The sequence below is a fragment of the Halictus rubicundus genome, unplaced genomic scaffold (genome assembly GCF_050948215.1).
Source record: "Halictus rubicundus isolate RS-2024b unplaced genomic scaffold, iyHalRubi1_principal scaffold0112, whole genome shotgun sequence".
Lineage (NCBI taxonomy): Eukaryota > Metazoa > Arthropoda > Insecta > Hymenoptera > Halictidae > Halictus > Halictus rubicundus.
This window is the reverse complement of record NW_027488653.1, coordinates 480,376-490,253: the sequence shown is the minus strand read 5'-3', so window position 1 is coordinate 490,253 and position 9,878 is coordinate 480,376.

The window sequence follows — 9,878 nt, the reverse complement described above, 5'->3', positions numbered from 1 at the left end:
TAGGATAGAGGATAGGATAGGATAGAGGATAGGATAGGATAGAGGATAGGATAGGATAGAGGATAGGATAGGATAGAGGATAGGATAGGATAGAGGATAGGATAGGATAGAGGATAGGATAGGATAGAGGATAGGATAGGATAGAGGATAGGATACGATAGAGGATAGGATACGATAGAGGATAGGATACGATAGAGGATAAGGGTAGGATAGAGGATAGGATAGGATAGAGGATAGGATAGGATAGAGGATAGGATACGATAGAGGATAGGATAGGATAGAGGATAGGATAGGATAGAGGATAGGATAGGATAGAGGATAGGATAGGATAGAGGATAGGATAGGATAGAGGATGGGGTAGGATAGAGGATAATATAGGATAGAGGATAGGATAGGATAGAGGATGGGACAGGATAGAGGATAATATAGGATAGAGGATAGGATAGGATAGAGGATAGGATAGGATAGATGATAGGATAGGATAGAGGATAGGATACGATAGAGGATACGATATAGGATTTAATAGGATAGAGGATAGGATACGATAAAGGATAGGATAGGATAGAGGATAGGATATAGGATTGGATAGGATAGCGGATAGGATAGGATAGGGGATTGGATAGGATAGAGAATAGGATATAGGATTGGATAGGATAGAGGATAGGATAGGATAGAGAATAGGTTATAGGATTGGATAGGATAGCGGATAGGATAGGATAGAGGATTGGATAGGATAGGGGATAGGATAGGATAGAGGATAGGATAGGATAGAGAATAGGATATAGGATTGGATAGGATAGAGGATAGAATAGGATAGAGGATAGGATAGGATAGAGGATAGGATATGATACAGGATAGGATAGGATAGAGGATAGGATAGGATAGAGGATAGGATAGGATACAGGATAGGATAGGATAGAGGGTAGGATATGATAGAGGATAGGATAGGATAGAGGATAGGATAGGATAGAGAATAGGATGGGATAGAGGATAGGATAGGATAGAGGATAGGATAGGATAGAGGATAGGATAGGATGGAGGATGGGATAGGATAGAGGATAGGATAGGATAGAGGATAGGATAGGATAGAGGGTAGGATACGATAGAGGATAGGATAGGATAGAGAATAGGATAGGATAGAGGAAAGTATAGGATAGAGGATAGGATAGGACAGAGGATAGGATAGGATAGAGGATGGGATAGGATAGAGGATAATATAGGATAGAGGATAGGATAGGATAGAGGATAGGATAGGATAGAGGATAGGATAGGATAGAGGATAGGATAGGATAGAGGATAATATAGGATAGAGGATAGGATAGGATAGAGGATAGGATAGGATAGAGCATAGGATAGGATAGAGGATAGGATAGGATAGAGAATAGGATAGGATAGAGGATAGGATAGGATAGAGGATAATATAGGATAGAGGATAGGATAGGATAGAGGATAGGATAGGATAGAGGATAGGATAGGATAGAGGATAGGATACGATAGAGGATAGGATAGGATAGAGGATACGATATAGGATTTAATAGGATAGAGGATAGGATACGATAAAGGATAGGATAGGATAGAGGATAGGATATAGGATTGGATAGGATAGCGGATAGGATAGGATAGGGGATTGGATAGGATAGAGAATAGGATATAGGATTGGATAGGATAGAGGATAGAATAGGATAGAGGATAGGATAGGATAGAGGATAGGATAGGATAGAGGATAGGATAGGATAGAGGATAGGATAGGATAGAGGATAGGATAGGATGGAGGATGGGATAGGATAGAGGATAGGATACGATAGAGGATAAGGATAGGATAGAGGATAGGATAGGATAGAGGATAGGATATGATAGAGGATACGATAGAGGATAGGATACGATAGAGGATAGGATAGGATAGAGGATAGGATAGGATAGAGAATAGGATACGATAGAGGATAGGATAGGATAGAGGATAGGATAGGATAGAGGATAGGATAGGATAGAGGATGGGATAGGATAGAGGACAATATAGGATAGAGGATAGGATAGGATGGAGGATAGGATACGATAGAGGATAGGATAGGATAGAGGATAGGATACGATAGAGGATAGGATAGGATAGAGGATACGATATAGGATTTAATAGGATAGAGGATAGGATACGATAGAGGATACGATAGGATAGAGGATAGGATAGGATAGAGAATAGGATAGGATAGAGGAAATGATAGGATAGAGGATAGGATAGGATAGAGGATAGGATAGGATAGAGGATGGGATAGGATAGAGGATAATATAGGATAGAGGATAGGATAGGATAGAGGATGGGATAGGATAGAGGATAATATAGGATAGAGGATAGGATAGGATAGAGGATAGGATAGGATAGAGGATAGGATAGGATAGAGGACAGGATACGATAGAGGATAGGATAGGATAGAGGATACGATATAGGATTTAATAGGATAGAGGATAGGATACGATAGAGGATAGGATAGGATAGAGGATAGAGGATAGGATAGAGGATAGGATAGGATAGAGGATAGGATAGGATAGAGGATAGGATAGGATAGAGGATAGGATAGGATAGAGGATAGGATAGGATAGAGGATAGGATAGGATAGAGGATAGGATAGGATAGAGGATAGGATAGGATAGAGGATAGGATACGATAGAGGATAGGATACGATAGAGGATAGGATACGATAGAGGATAAGGGTAGGATAGAGGATAGGATAGGATAGAGGATAGGATAGGATAGAGGATAGGATACGATAGAGGATAGGATAGGATAGAGGATAGGATAGGATAGAGGATAGGATAGGATAGAGGATAGGATAGGATAGAGGATAGGATAGGATAGAGGATGGGGTAGGATAGAGGATAATATAGGATAGAGGATAGGATAGGATAGAGGATGGGACAGGATAGAGGATAATATAGGATAGAGGATAGGATAGGATAGAGGATAGGATAGGATAGATGATAGGATAGGATAGAGGATAGGATACGATAGAGGATACGATATAGGATTTAATAGGATAGAGGATAGGATACGATAAAGGATAGGATAGGATAGAGGATAGGATATAGGATTGGATAGGATAGCGGATAGGATAGGATAGGGGATTGGATAGGATAGAGAATAGGATATAGGATTGGATAGGATAGAGGATAGGATAGGATAGAGAATAGGTTATAGGATTGGATAGGATAGCGGATAGGATAGGATAGAGGATTGGATAGGATAGGGGATAGGATAGGATAGAGGATAGGATAGGATAGAGAATAGGATATAGGATTGGATAGGATAGAGGATAGAATAGGATAGAGGATAGGATAGGATAGAGGATAGGATATGATACAGGATAGGATAGGATAGAGGATAGGATAGGATAGAGGATAGGATAGGATACAGGATAGGATAGGATAGAGGGTAGGATATGATAGAGGATAGGATAGGATAGAGGATAGGATAGGATAGAGAATAGGATGGGATAGAGGATAGGATAGGATAGAGGATAGGATAGGATAGAGGATAGGATAGGATGGAGGATGGGATAGGATAGAGGATAATATAGGATAGAGGATAGGATAGGATAGAGGATAGGATAGGATAGAGCATAGGATAGGATAGAGGATAGGATAGGATAGAGAATAGGATAGGATAGAGGATACGATAGGATAGAGGATAATATAGGATAGAGGATAGGATAGGATAGAGGATAGGATAGGATAGAGGATAGGATAGGATAGAGGATAGGATACGATAGAGGATAGGATAGGATAGAGGATACGATATAGGATTTAATAGGATAGAGGATAGGATACGATAAAGGATAGGATAGGATAGAGGATAGGATATAGGATTGGATAGGATAGCGGATAGGATAGGATAGGGGATTGGATAGGATAGAGAATAGGATATAGGATTGGATAGGATAGAGGATAGAATAGGATAGAGGATAGGATAGGATAGGATAGAGGATAGGATAGGATAGAGGATAGGATAGGATAGAGGATAGGATAGGATAGAGGATAGGATAGGATAGAGGATAGGATAGGATAGAGGATAGGATAGGATAGAGGATAGGATAGGATAGAGGATACGATATAGGATTTAATAGGATAGAGGATAGGATACGATAGAGGATACTATAGGATTGAGGATAGGATAGGATAGAGAATAGGATAGGATAGAGGAAAGGATAGGATAGAGGATAGGATAGGATGGAGGATAGGATAGGATAGAGGATGGGATATGATAGAGGATAATATAGGATAGAGGATAGGATAGGATATAGGATAGGATAGGATAGAGGATAGGATAGGATAGAGGATAGGATAGGATAGAGGATAGGATAGGATACAGGATAGGATAGGATAGAGGATAGGATAGGATAGAGGATAGGATAGGATAGAGGATAGGATAGGATAGAGGATAGGATAGGATAGAGGATAGGATACGATAGAGGATAAGGATAGGATAGAGGATAGGATAGGATAGAGGATAGGATATGATAGAGGATACGATAGAGGATAGGATACGATAGAGGATAGGATAGGATAGAGGATAGGATAGGATAGAGAATAGGATACGATAGAGGATAGGATAGGATAGAGGATAGGATAGGATAGAGGATAGGATAGGATAGAGGATGGGATAGGATAGAGGACAATATAGGATAGAGGATAGGATAGGATGGAGGATAGGATACGATAGAGGATAGGATAGGATAGAGGATAGGATACGATAGAGGATAGGATAGGATAGAGAATAGGATAGGATAGAGGATAGGATAGGATAGAGGATAGGATAGGATAGAGGATAGGATAGGATAGAGGATAGAATAGGATAGAGGATAGGATACGATAGAGGATAGGATAGGATAGAGGATACGATATAGGATTTAATAGGATAGAGGATAGGATACGATAAAGGATAGGATAGGAAAGAGGATAGGATATAGGATTCGATAGGATAGCGGATAGGATAGGATAGGGGATTGGATAGGATAGAGAATAGGATATAGGATTGGATAGGATAGTGGATAGAATAGGATAGAGGATAGGATAGGATAGAGGATAGGATATGATACAGGATAGGATAGGATAGAGGATAGGATAGGATAGAGGATAGGATAGGATACAGGATAGGATAGGATAGAGGATAGGATATGATACAGGATAGGATAGGATAGAGGATAGGATATGATAGAGGATAGGATAGGATAGAGGATAGGATAGGATAGAGAATAGGATGGGATAGAGGATAGGATAGGATAGAGGATAGGATAGGATAGAGGATAGGATACGATAGAGGATGGGATAGGATAGAGGATAGGATAGGATAGAGGATAGGATAGGATAGAGGATAGGATACGATAGAGGATAGGATAGGATAGAGGATAGGATAGGATAGAGGATCCGATATAGGATTTAATAGGATAGAGGATAGGATACGATAAAGGATAGGATAGGATAGAGGATAGGATAGGATAGAGAATAGGATATAGGATTGGATAGGATAGCGGATAGGATAGGATTGAGGATTGGATAGGATAGGGGATAGGATACGATAGACGATAGGATAGGATAGAGAATAGGATATAGGATTGGATAGGATAGAGGATAGAATAGGATAGAGGATAGGATAGGATAGAGGATAGGATATGATACAGGATAGGATAGGATAGAGGATAGGATAGGATAGAGGATAGGATAGGATACAGGGTAGGATAGGATAGAGGATAGAATATGATAGAGGATAGGATAGGATAGAGGATAGGATAGGATAGAGAATAGGATGGGATAGAGGATAGGATAGGATAGAGGATAGGATAGGATAGAGGATAGGATAGGATAGAGGATGGGATAGGATAGAGGATAGGATAGGATAGAGGATAGGATAGGATAGAGGATACGATATAGGATTTAATAGGATAGAGGATAGGATACGATAGAGGATACGATAGGATAGAGGATAGGATAGGATAGAGAATAGGATAGGATAGAGGAAAGGATAGGATAGAGGATAGGATAGGATAGAGGATGGGGTAGGATAGAGGATAATATAGGATAGAGGATAGGATAGGATAGAGGATACGATATAGGATTTAATAGGATAGAGGATAGGATACGATAGAGGATAGGATAAGATAGAGGATAGGATAGGATAGAGGATAGGATAGGATAGAGGATAGGATAGGATAGAGGATAGGATAGGATAGAGGATAATATAGGATAGAGGATAGGATAGGATAGAGGATAGGATAGGATAGAGGATAGGATAGGATAGAGGATAGGATAGGATAGAGGATAGGATAGGATAGAGGATCCGATATAGGATTTAATAGGATAGAGGATAGGATACGATAAAGGATAGGATAGGATAGAGGATAGGATAGGATAGAGAATAGGATATAGGATTGGATAGGATGGCGGATAGGATAGGATTGAGGATTGGATAGGATAGGGGATAGGATACGATAGACGATAGGATAGGATAGAGAATAGGATATAGGATTGGATAGGATAGAGGATAGAATAGGATAGAGGATAGGATAGGATAGAGGATAGGATATGATACAGGATAGGATAGGATAGAGGATAGGATAGGATAGAGGATAGGATAGGATACAGGGTAGGATAGGATAGAGGATAGGATATGATAGAGGATAGGATAGGATAGAGGATAGGATAGGATAGAGAATAGGATGGGATAGAGGATAGGATAGGATAGAGGATAGGATAGGATAGAGGATAGGATAGGATAGAGGATGGGATAGGATAGAGGATAGGATAGGATAGAGGATAGGATAGGATAGAGGATACGATATAGGATTTAATAGGATAGAGGATAGGATACGATAGAGGATACGATAGGATAGAGGATAGGATAGGATAGAGAATAGGATAGGATAGAGGAAAGGATAGGATAGAGGATAGGATAGGATAGAGGATAGGATAGGATAGAGGATGGGATAGGATAGAGGATAATATAGGATAGAGGATAGGATAGGATAGAGGATGGGATAGGATAGAGGATAATATAGGATAGAGGATAGGATAGGATAGAGGATAGGATAGGATAGAGGATAGGATAGGATAGAGGACAGGATACGATAGAGGATAGGATAGGATAGAGGATACGATATAGGATTTAATAGGATAGAGGATAGGATACGATAGAGGATAGGATAGGATAGAGGATAGAGGATAGGATAGAGGATAGGATAGGATAGAGGATAGGATAGGATAGAGGATAGGATAGGATAGAGGATAGGATAGGATAGAGGATAGGATAGGATAGAGGATAGGATACGATAGAGGATAGGATACGATAGAGGATAGGATACGATAGAGGATAAGGGTAGGATAGAGGATAGGATAGGATAGAGGATAGGATAGGATAGAGGATAGGATACGATAGAGGATAGGATAGGATAGAGGATAGGATAGGATAGAGGATAGGATAGGATAGAGGATAGGATACGATAGAGGATACGATATAGGATTTAATAGGATAGAGGATAGGATACGATAAAGGATAGGATAGGATAGAGGATAGGATATAGGATTGGATAGGATAGCGGATAGGATAGGATAGGGGATTGGATAGGATAGAGAATAGGATATAGGATTGGATAGGATAGAGGATAGGATAGGATAGAGAATAGGTTATAGGATTGGATAGGATAGCGGATAGGATAGGATAGAGGATTGGATAGGATAGGGGATAGGATAGGATAGAGGATAGGATAGGATAGAGAATAGGATATAGGATTGGATAGGATAGAGGATAGAATAGGATAGAGGATAGGATAGGATAGAGGATAGGATATGATACAGGATAGGATAGGATAGAGGATAGGATAGGATAGAGGATAGGATAGGATACAGGATAGGATAGGATAGAGGGTAGGATATGATAGAGGATAGGATAGGATAGAGGATAGGATAGGATAGAGAATAGGATGGGATAGAGGATAGGATAGGATAGAGGATAGGATAGGATAGAGGATAGGATAGGATGGAGGATGGGATAGGATAGAGGATAGGATAGGATAGAGGATAGGATAGGGTAGAGGGTAGGATAGGATAGAGGATAGGATAGGATAGAGGATAGGATAGGATACAGGATAGGATAGGATAGAGGATAGGATAGGATAGAGAATAGGATAGGATAGAGGAAAGTATAGGATAGAGGATAGGATAGGATAGAGGATAGGATAGGATAGAGGATGGGATAGGATAGAGGATAATATAGGATAGAGGATAGGATAGGATAGAGGATAGGATAGGATAGAGGATAGGATAGGATAGAGGATAGGATAGGATAGAGGATAGGATAGGATAGAGGATAGGATAGGATAGAGGATAGGATAGGATAGAGAATAGGATGGGATAGAGGATAGGATAGGATAGAGGATAGGATAGGATAGAGGATAGGATAGGATAGAGGATAGGATACGATAGAGGATAAGGATAGGATAGAGGATAGGATAGGACAGAGGATAGGATATGATAGAGGATACGATAGAGGATAGGATACGATAGAGGATAGTATAGGATAGAGGATAGGATAGGATAGAGGATACGATATAGGATTTAATAGGATAGAGGATAGGATACGATAGAGGATAGGATAGGATAGAGAATAGGATAGGATAGAGGATAGGATAGGATAGAGGATAGGATAGGATAGAGGATAGGATAGGATAGAGGATAGGATAGGATAGAGGATAGGATAGGATAGAGGATAGGATAGGATAGAGGATAATATAGGATAGAGGATAGGATAGGATAGAGGATAGGATAGGATAGAGGATAGGATAGGATAGAGGATAGGATAGGATAGAGGATAGGATACGATAGAGGATAGGATAGGATAGAGGATACGATATAGGATTTAATAGGATAGAGGATAGGATACGATAAAGGATAGGATAGGATAGAGGATAGGATATAGGATTGGATAGGATAGCGGATAGGATAGGATAGAGGATAGGATAGGATAGAGAATAGGATATAGGATTGGATAGGATAGAGGATAGAATAGGATAGAGGATAGGATAGGATAGAGGATAGGATATGATACAGGATAGGATAGGATAGAGGATAGTATAGGATAGAGGATAGGATAGGATACAGGATAGGATAGGATAGAGGATAGGATAGGATAGAGGATGTGATAGGATAGAGGATAATATATGATAGAGGATAGGATAGGATAGAGGATGGGATAGGATAGAGGATAATATAGGATAGAGGATAGGATAGGATAGAGGATAGGATAGGATAGAGGATAGGATAGGATAGAGGACAGGATAGGATAGAGGATGGGATAGGATAGAGGATAATATAGGATAGAGGATAGGATAGGATAGAGGATGGGATAGGATAGAGGATAGGATAGGATACAGGATAGGATAGGATAGAGGATAGTATATGATAGAGGATAGGATAGGATAGAGGATAGGATAGGATAGAGGATAGGATAGGATAAAGGATAATATAGGATAGAGGATAGTATAGGAGAGAGGATAGGATAGGATAGAGGATAGGATAGGATAGAGGATAGGATAGGATAGAGGATAGGATAGGATAGAGGATAGGATAGGATAGAGGATCCGATATAGGATTTAATAGGATAGAGGATAGGATACGATAAAGGATAGGATAGGATAGAGGATAGGATAGGATAGAGAATAGGATATAGGATTGGATAGGATAGCGGATAGGATAGGATAGAGGATTGGATAGGATAGGGGATAGGATACGATGGAGGATAGGATAGGATAGAGAATAGGATATAGGATTGGATAGGATAGAGGATAGAATAGGATAGAGGATAGGATAGGATAGAGGATAGGATACGATAGAAGATACGA